This window comes from Canis aureus, chromosome X (assembly GCF_053574225.1).
Source record: "Canis aureus isolate CA01 chromosome X, VMU_Caureus_v.1.0, whole genome shotgun sequence".
Lineage (NCBI taxonomy): Eukaryota > Metazoa > Chordata > Mammalia > Carnivora > Canidae > Canis > Canis aureus.
Window position 1 is genome coordinate 102346377 of NC_135649.1, and position 17421 is coordinate 102363797.

The 17421-nt window shown below is 36.9% G+C and overlaps 1 protein-coding gene across 1 annotated transcript in view; it reads left to right on the forward strand.

The window, feature by feature from the left end:
• LOC144308086 (large ribosomal subunit protein eL29-like) overlaps nucleotides 1–17421 on the forward strand; it is an 88183-nt gene that overhangs the window by 16853 nt on the left and 53909 nt on the right. The window contains exon 2 of the mRNA XM_077888260.1: nucleotides 6549–6680. The gene's annotated coding sequence lies outside the window, so the exon portion shown is untranslated. The remainder of the gene's footprint in view (nucleotides 1–6548; nucleotides 6681–17421) is intronic.

Consider the following 17421-nt stretch of genomic DNA (forward strand, 5'->3'; position numbering starts at 1 on the left):
GCATCAGTTTGCATTCCTACCAACAGTGTTCCTTTTTCTCCACATTCCTACCAATACGTTATTTTTTAGGTTTTTGATTTTAGCCATTCTGACAGGTGTGAGCTGATATCTCATTGTGGTTTTGATTTGCATTTCCCTGATGATAAGTGATGTTGAGGATCATTTCATGTATCTGTTTGCCATCTGTATGTGTTCTATGAAGAGATGTCTGTTCCTGTCCTCTGCCCATTTTTAATTGGATTATTTGTTTTTTTGGTGTTGAGTTATGTAAGTTCCTTATATTTTTTGGATGCTAATTTTTTATCAGATATGTCATTTCCAAATATCTGCTCACATTCAGCCTTTTAGTTTTGTTGGTTGTTTCATTTGCTGTGCAGAAGCATTTTATTTTGGTGTGGTCCCAATAGTTTATTTTTGCTTTTGTTTCCCTTACCCCAGGACACATATCTAAAAAAATGTTGCTAGAACGAATGTCAGCGGAACCACTGCCTATGTTCTCTTCTACGATTTTTATAGTTTCAGGTCTCACATTTAGGTCTTTAATTCATTTTGAGGTTTTGTTTTGTGTATGGTATAAGAAAGAGGTCCAGTTTCCTTCTTTTGCATGTAGCTGTCCAGTTTTCCCAACACCATTTGTTGATCTGAGCATTCTTAATTAGTAATCTTTCCTCAAAATTATTTTGAAATCACATATCACAAAAATGTATTCATAATAAATCCATTAAGTTCAAAGTTCTGACTCTTAAAATTATCAATCATAAGAGGTAAGTTAGGGAACTAGTAAATCTGTAAGGGAGCTGAATATTGGAGCCAAAATCTAGTTCCGGTAGCATTTATAAAACATTAATTGCCAATGCATTTAGAATCCTAGTAGTAATGGACAGCATATGGTTATATGCTCTTCTACTTGTATGTGTCTCACAGTCTGTGTAATGAATACTAGCACCATGGCACCTTATCTAAATTTTCTCTTAATTCTAATTTTAAATATACATGTTAAACAAATTTGCAAAAAAAAAAACCTCTACTGCCATATGCTCATTTATTCTTGTTTTTAAATAATAACAAAATCAAGCTGCATAAAGAATAGAACTATAACTACTGTCATATTTTGGAAACACATTTTTAGCACATGGTTCACATGAATTTATGATTGCTAACAGTGTTTTATGGAAACTAAACGTAAATTATGGAGGTAGTTTAAATTTTAACAACTATTTCCAGCATTTTTCTCATTTGAAATAACTCAAGTATTCTTAATTTCTTTTTTATTTTGTAAAAACTGGTATTAAGGAGGGAAAACTTTCGCCTGTCCTCTTTTCCACTTGAGTTAGTGTCGAGTTGTCCTTAATTTAACATCTTAAGTTTATGAAAGTAAAAACAGTTTAGCCAATCATTATCCATAGCTATGTATGTATGTCCTTAGGTTTTAACTACGGCTGCCCTGAAATTAGAACTAAAGATGGAAAGCACATGGCTATGAGCTCATCATGCCATAATGAGATGGGCTTCAGAGATTGCAAAGTGTTTCACTTCCACAATATGCAAATTGTATACAATGCCAGATGCAGAAGCGCTGATCCATTTGCCAAGTTCTATGGAGGGCATGGTGATTCATTCACAAATTGTCACAAATTTAGATACTCAGGATCTAGCAGCCTGTTTAGGGCTGCCTACATGCATGGTTACTGTGGCCTGTTGTATGACATTCTGGCACCTGGAGGGAAATCTCAACCTTAAATTCTGTCAAAGTCTACCATGATATTAGATTTGGTTAACCCCAGGATATAACTCAATACTTTTATATGCCTGTGATATTGGACTGCCTGCTCATGACAGAGAGAAACCATTCAATTCAAAGAGAAGAATAGACCTCGATGTAAATTAGCACCTGTTAGCACTTCTCTCCACATTCAGAATTATGGATTCCTCCATTGAAACAAATTATTTTTTGTTCCCATAGCCAATTTTTAACCTCTATATTTATGAAATAGCCAGTCATAGATTCTACATGATGTATGATTATGTATATTTCACCATCTTAGAATATTACGTTCATTTATTCAGCAAATATTATTTGATGAGGAGACAGAAACTAAATTGGATGTTAAGAACAATAAAACAAATTAGAGCATGCCTTCAAAACGTCTAACTAAGTCTAGTGGAAATATAAATAAGTCACATATTCTTTGTTATCTGTGTGTGGCCAAAACTGTTTACTTTTTAAAATATTGATTTTTTTTGGAGACGTGTTTGAGAATGGAATCAAAATTTGATACTGACAGAAATAAATCCTGGCCAGTTGTTGTGATATTATTCATCCTTCTAAATAAGAGTGTAGGGAGACTTTACAAAAGAGTAAGTTGGTTTGTTCACTCAATCAATTTTCTGTAGGTTTATCCCTAAGGTCTAATGTTTTGGCCTAATGACTCTTTTTCAAGATATCAATCTTTTGAAAGAATGAAATACCAAGAGTAGAAGCTAGCAGCTCTTTGAAAAATTGACTTTTTTAAAGAGAAATAAAGTATATTTTTTCTCTCTGTATAAAATGATATAGATGCAAGTAGTGTGTATATGTGATATTGATGGAAAGTATGCACTCAAAAGTCTAGATAGTTTATAGCAGGGTCAGCAGACTATGACCTCTAGGACAAATCAAGCCCACTACCTTTGTTTATAAATAAAGTTTTATTGGAATACAGCCAGGCTCACTTCATTACATATTGTTTGTGACAGCTTTCACGCTATAGCAGCAGAGTTGAGCTTTTGTGGTGGATACCTATGGTCTACAAAGCCTCAATCATTTATTTCTGGTCCTTTACAGAGAAAGTTTGCACACCCATGGTTTTGCATTATAGTTCTGTAAAAATTAGTATTTCTTTCAATAATTAACAGTAATTCAATAATTAATGCAGTAAATAATACAATAATTAATAATTGTTTGCTAAGTATTGCCCAAATATAAAGTGCTAAATGATAATGCTTCTGCAGGTTAATTTATATCAGATTTCACATAAAAATGGAAAATATTAAATAGATTTGAAATAATCCTTTTGCATAAAAGCCAGACTGTGAAGTCTATTTAAGAGAGAAATTAGGGGACCTGAGTGGCTTAGTGGGTTAAGCATCTGCTTTAGGCTCAGGTCATGATCCTAGAGTCCTGGAATCAGCCCCAAGTCAGGCTCCTTGCTCAGTGGGGAGCCTGCTTCTCCTTCTCCCTCTGCCTGTGACTCCCCCTGCTTGCGTTCTCTCTGTGTCAAATAAATAAAAAATCTTTTTAAAAATAAAAAATAAATAAAAATAGGAAAAAATTAAAAGAAACTCAAGTACTACCCAAGGATAAGTGTTTTCTACAAATTACTAAGTTTGGTACTAAATTTTCCACGTGTAAAAGGATTCAGTGAGGAAAACAGAAACCACCCAGATAGTTCATTACAAGGTATTTAATGTAGGGAACTAGTTACAAAATTATTAGAAGAACTAAGACTGATGATGATGAGTCAACTCAGAGATTACCAACTATATGGTGCCACTACATCTAAGGCTAAAAGAATAAAATGACACCAGAAGTCAGGTGCTAGCACTTCTGAGTAGAACCTGGAATCACAGCAGATGCCATGCACTGGGAAATGGGACCATGGAGGGGTAGTCTATCAGTTTCCTTGGGCTGCCATAACTATTCATCCTAAACTGAGTGGCTTAAAACAACAGAAATTTATTCTATTATAGTTTGGGAGTCCTAAAGTCTGAAATCAAGGTGTTAAGGAGGCCATGCCCTCTCTGAGGACATGGGAGGAATTCCCCTTGCTTCTTCTTTGCTTCTGGTTGTTAGCTGCAAGCTTTGGCGTTGCTTGATTCGTTGCTGCTTCGCTCCAATTTCTGCCTCCACCTTCACATGGCCATCTTCCCTCTGGGCATCTGTCCTCCTCTGAGACGCTGTCTCCAAATATTCTTCTTTTCATAAAGACAACAGTCATTGAATTTAGAGCCACCTGTAGTCCAGGATGATCTCATATTAAACTCATTACACCTACAAAGACCCTATATCCAAAGGAGATCACATTTGCAGGCTTCAGGTGAACATGAATTTGAGAGTGGGGGACACCATTCAGCTCAGTAGAGGTAGAGTTCAGGAGAGAGGTGGATCCACTCAGGAAATTGTTGGAGATGTCACCTGAAGCATTTTCCATCCAATGACTTCCATTTGTTAATCCTACTAAGAATTCGGTTGGCATCAGAGACTGAGAAATGTGGTTTATGAAGGACAGCTCTTTGAGATACAAAGCAGATCAGGGGCTAGCTAGGTATGGGTTTGAGAAACAAACAAGCAAACATACAAACAAAAAAAACCCCTACTTACCATGTTTTAAAAAATTCTTCAGAACCTGTTATAGTCATACTAAAAAATATGAATGAGGTTATATGATGTTTGGAGCTTGCTTAACAATTATGCAAAAAGAGACAGAACATGTTAGGATGTGGATCAAGATATTTCAACAGCAGCACCACTGACATTTTAAGCTAAGTATTTGTCATGGAGGGCTGTGCATTGTAGAATATTTACTAGCCTCTCTGGCCTCTATCCTCTAGACACCAGTAGCACCCTTTCTACCAGTTGTGACAACCAAAAATGTCTCAACTCATTGATAAATTTCCACTTGGGGGCAAAGTTGACTATTTTTGAAGATCACTGGTTTAGGTAAAATGAGATCCACTTTGAGTTAATAATTTTTGAAGCTGGGTGATAGGCACATTGTGGCTTATTGTATTATTCTATCTACTTCAGTATACTTTTAATATTTTCTTAACAAAAACTGAACAACACAAAATAAACTGCCTGAGAGAGTGTTCTGCTTCTGCTAGATTTAGTATTTGAATTAAGGCTGTTACTAAAGGTCACCTAAGTCAATACTTGAATCAATTAGTAATGATGCTAATGAATTCTGAAGGTCAACTTATGAAATGATTTTGCAGAGAGAAAAATTGAGCAATTTTACATGCTCTATATCTTCATAATCAATATTCATATATTAAATATATAAATATACACACCTCATTAGATACTTGTTTTTAAAATATATTTACACATATAAAACCCATGTCTCCAGAAATTTTCAATCAAATACAGATAGTTCCATTGCATTTAAATGAAGAATGGTTATTGGCTTAACTTTGCATTTGCCAATACAAATAGGCAGTCACATCATATCACACAACCTAAGAATGTTGTATCCTACACTGAACCAGAAGTGAGTCTAATGACTTTGAATCCTAGTACTGTTATTATCTAAATTCCTGTTTTGGACATATGATCTCTATAGACCTTGGTCTCTGGGGACAAAAGAATCATACATGATACTACCAACATGATTTTCTAAAACCTGTACCATAATCATTTCTTTCTTAGACCTTTAAGGATGAGATGAAGATCTTTGGTGTGGTATCTCTCTTCCTTAAAATCCAGCCTTTGGGGATCCCTGGGTGGCGCAGCGGTTTAGTGCCTGCCTTTGGCCCAGGGCGCGATCCTGGAGACCCGGGATCGAATCCCACGTCGAGCTCCCGGTGCATGGAGCCTGCTTCTCCCTCTGCCTGTGTCTCTGCCTCTCTCTCTCTCTCTCTCTCTCTGTGACTATCATAAATAAATAAAAAATTTAAAAAAAAATCCAGCCTTTGCTTATCTTTCTAGTTATGTGTTGTCTTGCCATTTCTCACACCTCTATGCTCCATTCATGATAAACCACTTGCAGTTCTGTGTTTATGTCATGGTTTCTGATTTCTCTATATTTATCCACATTCCCTTAGATCAACACAGTTCCCATCTGGCCCATTTCTTTCTTTTTATATTACTGCCCTGACCCCACCATCTTTTGAGTTGTAATTCCCTCTTCATGTATAAAGGGTTTGCTCCTTGGTATGACACAAGACATTCATCTAAATACTAGTCAAATGGTTGAAATTTATAGCAAAACTTATGTATAGGGTATTGCTAGTATCTATTTCCATGTGTAACCATGCAATACATCACTTCTTTTTGGCAATTTTTAGTAATGATGATCTAAATGTCCAAAATTTCTGGCTTTGCTTTTCATTTTATGTATGTATGTATGTATGTATTCATTTGTTTATTTTTAAGTAAGATCTACACTCAACGTGGGGCTTGAACTCACAACCCCAAGAATCAGGAGTCACCTCCTCCACCAACTGAGCCAGCCAGGCACCCCTAGCTTCTCTTTTCATTTTGTGGGGTTTCACCTCCCATTCCCTATCCTTACCACTTTTTAAAAAATATTTTATTTATTTATTTATGAGAGACACACAGAGAGAGGCAGAGACATAGGCAGAGAGAGAAGCAGGCTCCATGCAGGGAGCCTGATGTGGGACTCGATCCCAGGACTCCAGGATCATGCCCTAGGCTGAAGGGAGGTGCTCAACTACTGAGTCATCCAGGCATCTCTTTACCACCTTTCAATATAATACTTTCTGCAGTAATTTCTCTTTCTAATAATTCCTCTTTATGGCTCATTTTTATTACATATAAACTTCCCTAGGTGACTGTGAAATGAGATCCAAGCATCTGTGTTTGTGCCACTCTATTCCACTTCCCTGTAAAAAGAGCAAACAACATTACGAGAATTAAGGGACTATGGACAAGACAACTTTCCACTTATTTTTTTCTTCAGGTAAGTTTGGAATTTGCCTTCCCCTACTTTAGAGGTATATGCAGTAAAGTGCCAGTGTAAATACGATAATATTAAAAAAAAATCCAACAAATATGTTTCCTTCAGCCTGAGAGCAAATGGTTAAGTTTTAGAAATAGGCGATCCTATTTGGAAACATAGAGATTTTGTCTTGACCCCACAACCAAGTTGGCATATTATTATTCGGAAACAATAATTAAGCAATCTGATCATTTTCTTGAAGTCCTTTCACCCTCTTTTGGAAACATTATTGAATGGTCAGCTGAGTTTCAGGGAGTATCTAGTATCCGTAAAGCATCAGTTTATCTGGAAAATTACATTCCAGGTTGGAAACATTATCCCAAATGTCCTGCCTGGTGAAAATCAACATTATTTTGTGTATGGAAAAAAAGGGTAATCCAACAAAATTTGCACTTCTTTTGTCAATTTACATTGTTTTAATTCTTATGAATTGTGTAATTTTTAAACCATAGAGAATATTCATAAAATGGTATAATCAGACTGTATCACTATTGTATAAATATAGAACTCATTCCCATTCTGCATGCATACCTGTATAAGGGGACAAAGCAAAACCTTTAAAAATGTGTGGGCATGCATGTCTTTTAATACATCCTTTTATGTCTTTGTGCATTCTCTTATAATATTTACGTAAAATTAAATATTTCCATTGAGTTTTGGTTTACAAATGTTTATTATAAATCTATAATTTGCAGAAATAACTTAAGGAAACTTGCACTCTGTAAGTCCGAATCATCTTCTTCAGCTACTTGGGTTTATTAAATCTCGTATATTACAAGGAAATGAAGTGATCATTGTTTTAGGAAAGTATCTTCTCCTGGTTTCCTCTCCCACTTACGCTCTAACGTCAGAATTTAACAATCCTTTTAATCTGAAAGGACAGAAAACTCACTTTTGATAAATGATCTCTTTAAAATATAATTTCTAAACATATCTCATTATTTAATTTTGCTCCTTAGGAGCAATGTGCTTCACCACAAGGCAAACAAGAGATTCACCTATAAACTAGAATTCAAAGCGTTAGAATGGGATGAAAGCCTTCCTGGTAAAGGAATTTTAAAGCAGCAGATCATTTACTGTCAAACTCTAAATAATGCTACATAGGAATGCCTAAGGGGGCCTTAAAACAAATTGTCCCCATTTCGGATCTCACAATTAAAAGGAAAGGAGGACTTCCAAACATTCTTCATTCCAGAAATATGAATGTGTCTGGAGCTACGACCCTGGCAGCGATCAATGCTGCATGTTAACAAAGCATGCCTCTAAATGCATACCTGGGATGGCCCTGATGGCTGGCTTGGTGAGTCACTCAACCCCTGAGGACATTTTTGCAAATAGAGGCAAAACGTCAAGACCTTTCTCAAAAATTAAATCAGCAAGCTTCCTAGTTATCCTCCTGACTTAAGCAGAGGAAGTAAATTCCTATTCCCTGAAGCACCTTGTAAGAGCAGAGCTGCCTGAGCATAGTTCAGAGACGCCTTTAGCATGAATGGGAGCTGGAAAGAAAGAGCCTTTCCAGAATATAAAACAGGAAAAGTCTTCTCTTCCCATAAACCAGATGTAATACTTTTATGAAAAAAAATTACTCTGTGGGAGCCATGCATAGGAGTTACACTAGTGATCTCTAAGCAAGGTCAGAATTTTGAGAAATAATTTCATTTACTTATAGTGTGCTTTTTATAAAGATGTGTGAATATGTTTCCATGGACATCTATTTCAGATACTACAATCTATCTTCAGCTATCTATATCTATTTTTTTATTTTTTTATTTTTTTAAAGATTTTATTTATTTATTCATGAGAGACACAGAGAGAGAGAGGCAGAGACACAGGCAGAGGGAGAAGCAGGCTCCATGCAGGGAGCCCGACACGTGGGACTCGATCCCGGGACTCCAGGATCACGCCCTGGGCTGAAGGCGGCGCCAAGCCGCTAAGCCACTGGGGCTGCCCTCTATATCTATTTTAAACTTGGCTTTGCCCAGTCATTTAAATACAAGCCTGCCATACCCCGAGCAGTGCTGTCCAATAGAACTTGATGCTGTGATGAAAATGTTCCATATCTACATTGTCCATTATGATCACCTCCCGCCACCTGTGACTAGTGAACACTTGACATGTGGCTAGTGAGACTAAGGAACTGAATTTTTCATTTTTAATTTGTCATTAATTGGAACAATAATAGGCATGTGTGGCTAGTAGCAATTCTCTTGGTATCAGCCAGCACAACTTTAGAACAGCTCTTCTCAAGCTTTAATATAGAGCAAGGGAGCTTGTTGCAAGAAAAATTCAGATGCAGTGTATCTGGGGTAGCACCTGAGATTCTGCATTTCTAGCAAACTCCCAGGTGATGCCTCTGTAGCTGTTCCACAGACTGCACTTCAAAAAACAAAGCTTTAGAAGAGTCATTCTCAAACTTTAATGCTCTGGGGAGCGTTAAAACCCACCATGCCCAGGCTGCACCCAGTACGAAACAGATAATGAATTCTCTTGGTGAGACACAGGCGTCAGGATTTTTTTTTTTTTTTTTTTTTTTTGTATCTTTCTAGGTGACTCCGATGTTTAGCCAAGTTTGAGAACTAGTGCTTTGCGACAGTGCTTATTATATTTTGAAGGACACAGAAATCAGCTATGGAGATCTCAGAGGAGATCTTGTTTCACTACAGTTTCTGATTCAGTGGGACTGGGGTGGGACCTTAGATGTTTACATTCAAGCAAGTTTCCCGATGATCCCAAGGTTACTGATTTGCTTGAGATGTTGCTCTTCAAAGGGTGTGTTGTGGACCAGCTCAGTTAGCATCACCTGGCAGCCTGTTAGAAATGCCTAACCTTGGGCTCCGCCCTAGGGCAACTGAATCAGAATCTGGTTTTAAACAACATTCACAGGCAATTTGCATGTACATTACCGTTTAAGGGGCACTATCCTGAAATCATAACCATTTTTGGCTAATATTGAGTTTGAAGAGTTTGAAAGTAGTTTTTAAGGTTAGAATGTAAGTTCAGTGGTTCTCAAAGCATGATCCCAGGTCTAGCAGTATCTGTGTCACTGGACACTTACCTGGAATTAAGGCACAACGGTCTGTTTTATTGAACCCTTTGGGTGATGCTCATGTATGCTACATTTTGAGAACTATTATTCTGGCTTTTGTTGGGTTGAGAATTCTAAAGAAACAAACTTCATAATATTTACTCTGTATAGCTCATACAAGACATGTACTTAATGCTTTACACACATAGTATTGTGTACCATATAAGATGGGACTATGTATCTCAAGGCATAGATGCTCAAATAATATTTGTTGAAGTTATTTATCAATAGCTATAAAAGTTATAAATAAAATGTGTAATATACAGAAATTTTTAGGATCTTTCAGGATGACCTTTTAAAATGCAAATTTGAGGGATGTGTTGGTGGCTCAGCCAGTTGGGCATCAGACTCTTGATTTCAGCTCAGGTCATGATCTTTGGGTTGCGGGATGAGCCCTGCATCAGGCTCTGCACTCAGCAGGGAGTCTGCTTCTCTCCCTCTCCTCTGCCCCTCCTCCCTGCTCATGCTCTCTTTCTCTCTCTCTCTAATAAATAAATAAATATTTTAAAAAAATAAAATATAAATTTGATAATTTTATTTCTTCACTAAAATCCTTTGATGCCAGGGCACCTGGGTGGCTCAGTGGTTGAGCATCTGCCTTTGGCTCAGGGACTGATCCCAGGGTTCTGGGATCAAGTTCTCCATCGGGCTTCCATGGGGAGCCCACTTCTCCCTCTGCTTAATATCTCTGTCTCTTTCTGTGTCTCTCATGAATAAATAAATAAAATCTTTTTAAAAAATCCTTTAACGCCTTACCATTTCTGTAAGGATGAACATAAATCTTCTTAAACTCATCTACTGTATCAGGTAAATTGTATCTGGCTACATCCTGTGGTACTATCCACTACCACCACTCTCCAAACTCTATCTACCACTCAGTTCTCTATAATAAAATTATTCTAGCCTTCCATCACTTCTAGTCATTGAACCATACTTCTTCCTAAGTCAGGACCTTTGCTCATGTAGTTCTTTCCAGAGACTATTCTTTCTATATCTGCCGGATTACCTAGTTAACTCATCCTTTCAATAACATGTCCAAAGAGAATTCTCATCTGAATAAAGTCCACATCTTATATTTTCCTATAGCTCTTTGTATTTTCCTTTAATTTACACATATCAGTATTTATCCATCTATTTAATTATTTACAGTGTATCTCTGATTCCATATTGTGATTCCCCTAAAGTCAGAGATTGGGTTTAACTTATACCTCCGGAGCCTAGCATATAGTAGTTATATAATATCTGTTGAATGAGTAAATAAAGTAATTTATTCAAATTAGAATGATCATTCCCTGTAATGACTCATCTATTTTTTCCTCTATTGCTCCCCAAGTCCACTGATACTACAAATTAGAAAATGGAACCACCAAACTTTATCCAGGAATTTTCAACTAGGAATACTCAATATACTCCTAGTAATTTTCTTTATATAAATTAGAAATTACTATTCCACAGTATTCCAAAAAAGAAACAATAGTCCAATTGGAACTACTTTTTTGTCTTTTAAAATTATTTTTTAGGGATCCCTGGGTGGCGCAGCGGTTTAGCGCCTGCCTTTGGCCCACGGCGCGATCCTGGAAACCCAGGATCGAATCCCACGTCGGCTCCCGGTGCATGGAGCCTGCTTCTCCCTCTGCCTATGTCTCTGCCTCTCTCTGTCTCTCTCTGTGACTATCATAAATAAATAAAAATTTCAAAAAATAAATAAAATTATTTTTTAGATTTTTCTGTATTTTTTTTCCAAAGCAGATAGATTTTTGGCTAATTTACTGCCTGTACCACCCTTTTGGTAGGTCACTGAAAATTCCAAGTTAAACATAATTTTTCCCATGTTTTTATTACCTCTGTGTCAGTTTCCTAGGGCTACCCTAACAAATTACCATAACCTCAGTGGCCTAAAACAACAGAAATTTATTCTCTAAGTGTTCTGGATGCTAGAAGTATGAAATCAAGTTGTTGGCAGTGTTGGTTGCTTCTTGGAGGCTCTGAGGGAGGATGTGTTCCGCATCATTTTCATAACTTCAGGTGGTTGCTGGCTGTTGTTGGTGTTCCTTGGCTTGTGGCAGCATAACTTTAATCTCTGCCTCCATCTTTATGTGGCCACGTTCCCTATGTGGGTGTTCAAATTTTCCTCTTCTCATAAGGACACCAGTGGTTGGATTAGGACTCACCCTAAATCAGTTTAACCTTATCTTCACTTGATGATATTGATAAAGACATTTCCAAATACTATCACATTCTGAGGTTCTGGATGGACATGGATCTGGGGGAACACTTCAACTCAGTATAACCTCTGTCCCGACAAGGAGATAAAGATTTGGTTAGGAGCACCTGGGTGGCTCAGTTGGTTAAGCAACTGCCTTCAGCTCAGGTCATGATCCCAGGGTGCTGGGATCAAGCCCTGCATTGGGCTCCCTGCTTAGCAGGAAGTCTGCTTCTCCCTTTCCTTCTCCTGCGGCCCCTCCCCGTACTTGTGCTCTCTTGCTCACTCACTCCTTGTCTCTCTCAAATAAATAAATGAAATATTTAAAAAAAAATATTTTGTTAAAACTCAGGGAATTAGCATTTATTAGATACATACTTAGACACTTAACCTGATATAATTTACCCAAAAACATCATGAAGCAGGTAAATAAATGAAAAAAACATTAAGAAAGTACTTAAGGACATATGGTCAAGTATTAGCAGTATTAGGTTCAAATCAGATTCTGATTTTTTTTTCAGATTCTGATTTTTTTTTTTAACCAAAGGCTATGCTCTTTCTACTCTACCATGATCCTTACTGGTCCTACCAGGCCTCCCTACCCTACCACATTCCATAAACCAGAATAATATACTTCAGTAGTATAAACTCAGTATTTATTCACAGTATTGTTAAAATGTTGCAAGGGCAACAATATATTTACTCTTTGAGTTCCACATATACTCTGGCACCAAGGTGGCTCAGTCCATTAAGCATCTCAGCTCAGGTCTTGATCTCAGGGTATTGAGTTCAATCCCTATGTTGGGCTCCATGCTGGGCATTTAAAAAAAAAAAAATTCTACATATACTCATTGCCCAGCTACCAGACGCAAGATTTTCACAATTCTACCTCTTTATCATCTTTTTTTAAAAAAAGATTTTAGCTATTTGAGTGAGAGAGAAAGCACATGAGTGGGAATGGGGGCTGGGGGCAGAGGGAGAGGGAGAATCAGAGTCCCCATGGGTCAGGGAGCCTGATGCAGGTCTTGATCCCAGGATCCCAAGATCATGACCTTAGCTGAAGGCAGACACTTAACTCACTGAGCCACCCAAAAACCCCTGCCTCTTTATCATCTTGACAATTTACCTTCTGGATGTAATGGACAAGGATATAGTGAAACAATGCATTTGCCAGGGTAAGTACCATGCCCCATGCACTTATATATCATCATTCTTCCCATTATCCACATACCTACATATATGTTCTAACTAGAGCATTGAAATCATAGGTCATGCACAGACAAGACATGTATGTTCTCTTTTTAGAAACTAATAAAGAGAAACACCTAGATGGCTCAGTGGTTGAGCATCTGCCTTTGGCTCAGGTCATGATCCCACGGTCCTGGGATTGAGTCCCACATTGGGCTCCCTGCAGGGAGCCTGCTTCTCCCTCTGCCTATGTCTCTGCCTCTCCCTGTGTCTCTCATGAACTTAAAAAAATCTTAAAAAAAAAAAGAAACAAATCCAAACTATTGCCATCAGACTTTATCAATATTTTCAACATTATCCTAAGCATCTCCAATTAATGCTTTCCTTTAGCAATTATTTTATGTCTTTTGTTACCTGTATATGTAGTAACATACAAAATAATTCTTAAAGTTTGTATTCTTGACGATTTTCAGATGATTTCTATAATAAAGAACATCCAATTCTAAATATGCTATTTTACCAGACTAAAAATTTTAAAAAACTTAAAAATTAGCCTGAATCCTAGAAATAAATCATTTTAACCCAAGTAAATAATGTAAATAAAATATTTTAGTAATTTCTAAAGAAGGAATGCAAACATCATCTGAAGATAATTCTGAATTAAGAGTGTATATATAATGTAACTTTTGTTTCTAAATTGTCTGATACCTTGCTATAAATAAATCACCATTGTCTTCAAAGGAGATTAAAGAATACCAATTAGTGCTTTAACTAAAATTAATTAATTGGGTAGGCTAAGTTATTCTGCAATAAAAACAAGCTCTAAATTTTGATGACATATAAAACAAAAATTTATTTCTCACTTATGCACCATATGAATGGTGGATTGGCTGGGAATTCTGCTCCACATCATCTCAACTCAGGACCAATTCTGATGCAGCAGTCATTATCTTAAACATTAGAGTTGCTTGGGCAAAGTTAAAGACAGAGAATTAGGAATCTCCTACTTTTTAATTTTTTTAATTTTTAAAAGTTTTCCAGCTTTATTGAGATACAATTGACATATGCTATTGTGTAAATTTAGGGTGTACAATGTGTTACATATTACAAAATGTTTACCACCATAGCATGAGCTAACACCTCCATCATGTCACATAATTACCATTTCTTATTTGTGGTGAGAACATTTAAGATCTAGTCTCTTAACAACTTTCAAGTAGGTAGTACATTATTATTAACCGTAATCACAGTGTTATGTATTAGATCCCCAGAATTTATTCATCTTCCAACTGGAAGTTTGTGCCCTCTGACTAATATCTCTTATTTCTTTTAAAGCTTCTTAGAGCTTCTTCTTGAGAACAGCATACATCACGTCCATTCACATTTCATTAGCTAAAACCATTCATGTGGTTTCAACTTCAAGGGAGTGGATAAATGCAGTATTGACAAATATCTGGAAAGAGAGCAAGAAATGTTAGTGAAGAGCATTAATGACTATCACAGTTTGATCTGATAGTTACCAAATATTTGGTTTCTTCTTTTTGCATGAACAGTATACACACATCTCCTTGACATCGTTCTAGGAGTAAAATCCCCAAATTCCTACTCTCATACATTTAGCTGAAATTTTAGAATTTCCACACATAGCTGCTCTTGATTTAGAGAACTATAAACTAATAAAACCAATGAATCAGTGATATGTCCCACACCAATATTATTTATATACTAAGGAACAATATAAGAATAAAAGCTGGGGAGGATGTGAATGGATAAAATGTTCTTTGACTAGGCCCTGATTCTGCTATGGGGAAAGTGTGTCCAGTTCATTGCTCTCCATGGTCTCCAGCTACAAACTATGAAGAAGTTTCCTTTTCTATTATCTTCCTTGCACACATCTGAATTAAGCAGTGGAGAATATCTCTCCTTGGGGTTTTTACAGTTTTCTCAGTCTGCTGCCCCTGGGAAGGTTGAAGCTCCAGGAGTCACTTTGAGTCTTAAACAGATGTAAAGGTTTCAGTTTCATTTGCAGTAACATTCTCCTAAAAATTTAATCAGCTTGGAACACCTGGATGGTTCAGTCGGTTAAGCGGCCTACTCTTGATTTCAGCTCAGGTCATGATCTCAGCATCTTGGGGTCAAGCCCTCCACCCCCATCCAACCCCCCACTCCACCACACCCCTGGCTCTGTACTCAGTGCAAAGCCGGCTTGAGTCTCTCTCCCTCTCCCTCTGCCCCTCTCCCAGTTCTCTCTCCTGTTTATAAATAAATAAATAAATAAATAAATAAATAAATAAATAAATAGAAACTTATGTAGGCTTATTACATCTTTAATTCTAGTCAGCCCATGCTCTAAAAGCTATGCACACAGTCTGTTTCTGTACTTGCTTATTAGATTTGCTATATTTCTTGACTTTCTTCCTGACTTCCCCTTCTTTCAACTTAATTGCTATTTCTTGAGCAGTAGGTGAGCCACAACTTTATTTTCTTTTTCTTGAGCCATTTTGTCCAATTGAAAGGATTTGCTGGGCGTCAAAACCTTAATTGGGTCTTTTCTCTGAAAGATCTTAATTTGTTCAGAGATTTTAATACTGGATATGGAGGGAGTACTCTTGATTTGATTTCTGTCACAAGACTGGGTTTTAATTGGCCTTTGTCTCTCAAAGCCCCTCTCAGATGTATATTTTACCCAATTAACGTTAAAAAGCAACTGCCTCTTCTAATCCTATAGTCCCCAACTTTCTGGACTCTCATTCCTTCCTTTTATTCCTGCTTGCAAACCAGCCAATCTTTCTCAGAGCCAATCTCTTTTTGTAGTACTTGATCAAAGCTACCAACAAACACAGCCAACACACACTTGCATACTTTTGTGATATTTACTTCCTGATTTACAAATTGACAAAGTTTGTAATTTGTCTTCCAAATTATCTCAACAATTATGTCAACAATTTTATCAAATGATTAGATGCTACATAGCATAGATCACCATTTTTATAACCTCTGATAATACTTTCCTCACCACCTACTTCCCAGTCTTTATGTTAAGGTTTTGTTATGGCCATACCACATTTCTAGGTACATATTTCAGTATTAATCAAGAGAGAGGATATTATGTGGATTATTCTGCAGTTAAAAAAATGATTAATGGTTTATGTCATCAGGATATATTTCTTTTTTTTTAAGATTTTATTTATTCATGAGAGAGAGAGAGAGAGAGGCAGAGACACAGGCAGAGGGAGAAGCAGGCTCCATGCAGGAAGCACCAAATGGGACTCAATCCCGGGACTCCAGCATCACTCCCTGGGCCAAAGGCAGGTGTTAAACCCCTAAGCCACCCAGGGATCCCCCAAGATATATTTCTTGCTCCTGCTACATGGAAGAGCTAGAGGCCCTCCTCATTCCAGGGCAGAGAGAGAGTGGTCATTCAGTCTGGAAGTGACACATTTGTTCTACTCACAGTTCTTTAGATAAGGAACTCACATGTCCAATTACTGTTTCACTAGTGGCGAGATACAAACTCCCTACACACCTGGAAAGAGAAACAAAAATACTTTATAAATTGCACAATGACTGTGATACCAAATAATAAATGAGTCAATTTGACTATCAAAAATATTGAAATTTGACTTGACTCTATAATTATACTAATGCTTCAAAATAATTTAAAATACACATAATTCCTACCACATATAGTACATTATATATTACTTACACTTATGTTACATATATTTTCTGAAATATTTTTGTTATTTATAGTAATAAAAACAGTGGTTCTATAAAGTGGACTCAGCACTTTAAAGAAGTTAATCCATTTTATTCTTACAATCATCCTGTGAGATACTTGTTATTACTCCTATTTCAGAGATGTTGAAACCAATGTTTCAATGTAGCAAACAATCATGCTCAAGAAGTGCCCTCATCACTTGCTATTAAGTGAAGAGGGGCAAGACTCACTTTTCTAGTCCCTTCCTGGACAGCTCACCTGATTGGTCTATAGGCTCGCTGAGATTAACAAACTCTAAAGCAACAACAACAGCAACAGTAGTAGTAGTAATAGTAATAGTATTACTTCTACTATGAAGAGGCAACTAACTAATGCCTCTAACCAAGAAGTTTTTTTTTTTTTTAAGTTTATTTTCCTGTAGTAATCTCGTAATCTCTGCACCCAGTGTGGGGCTTAATCTCATAACCCCAAGATGAAGAGTTGCATGCTCCTTCAACTGAGCCAG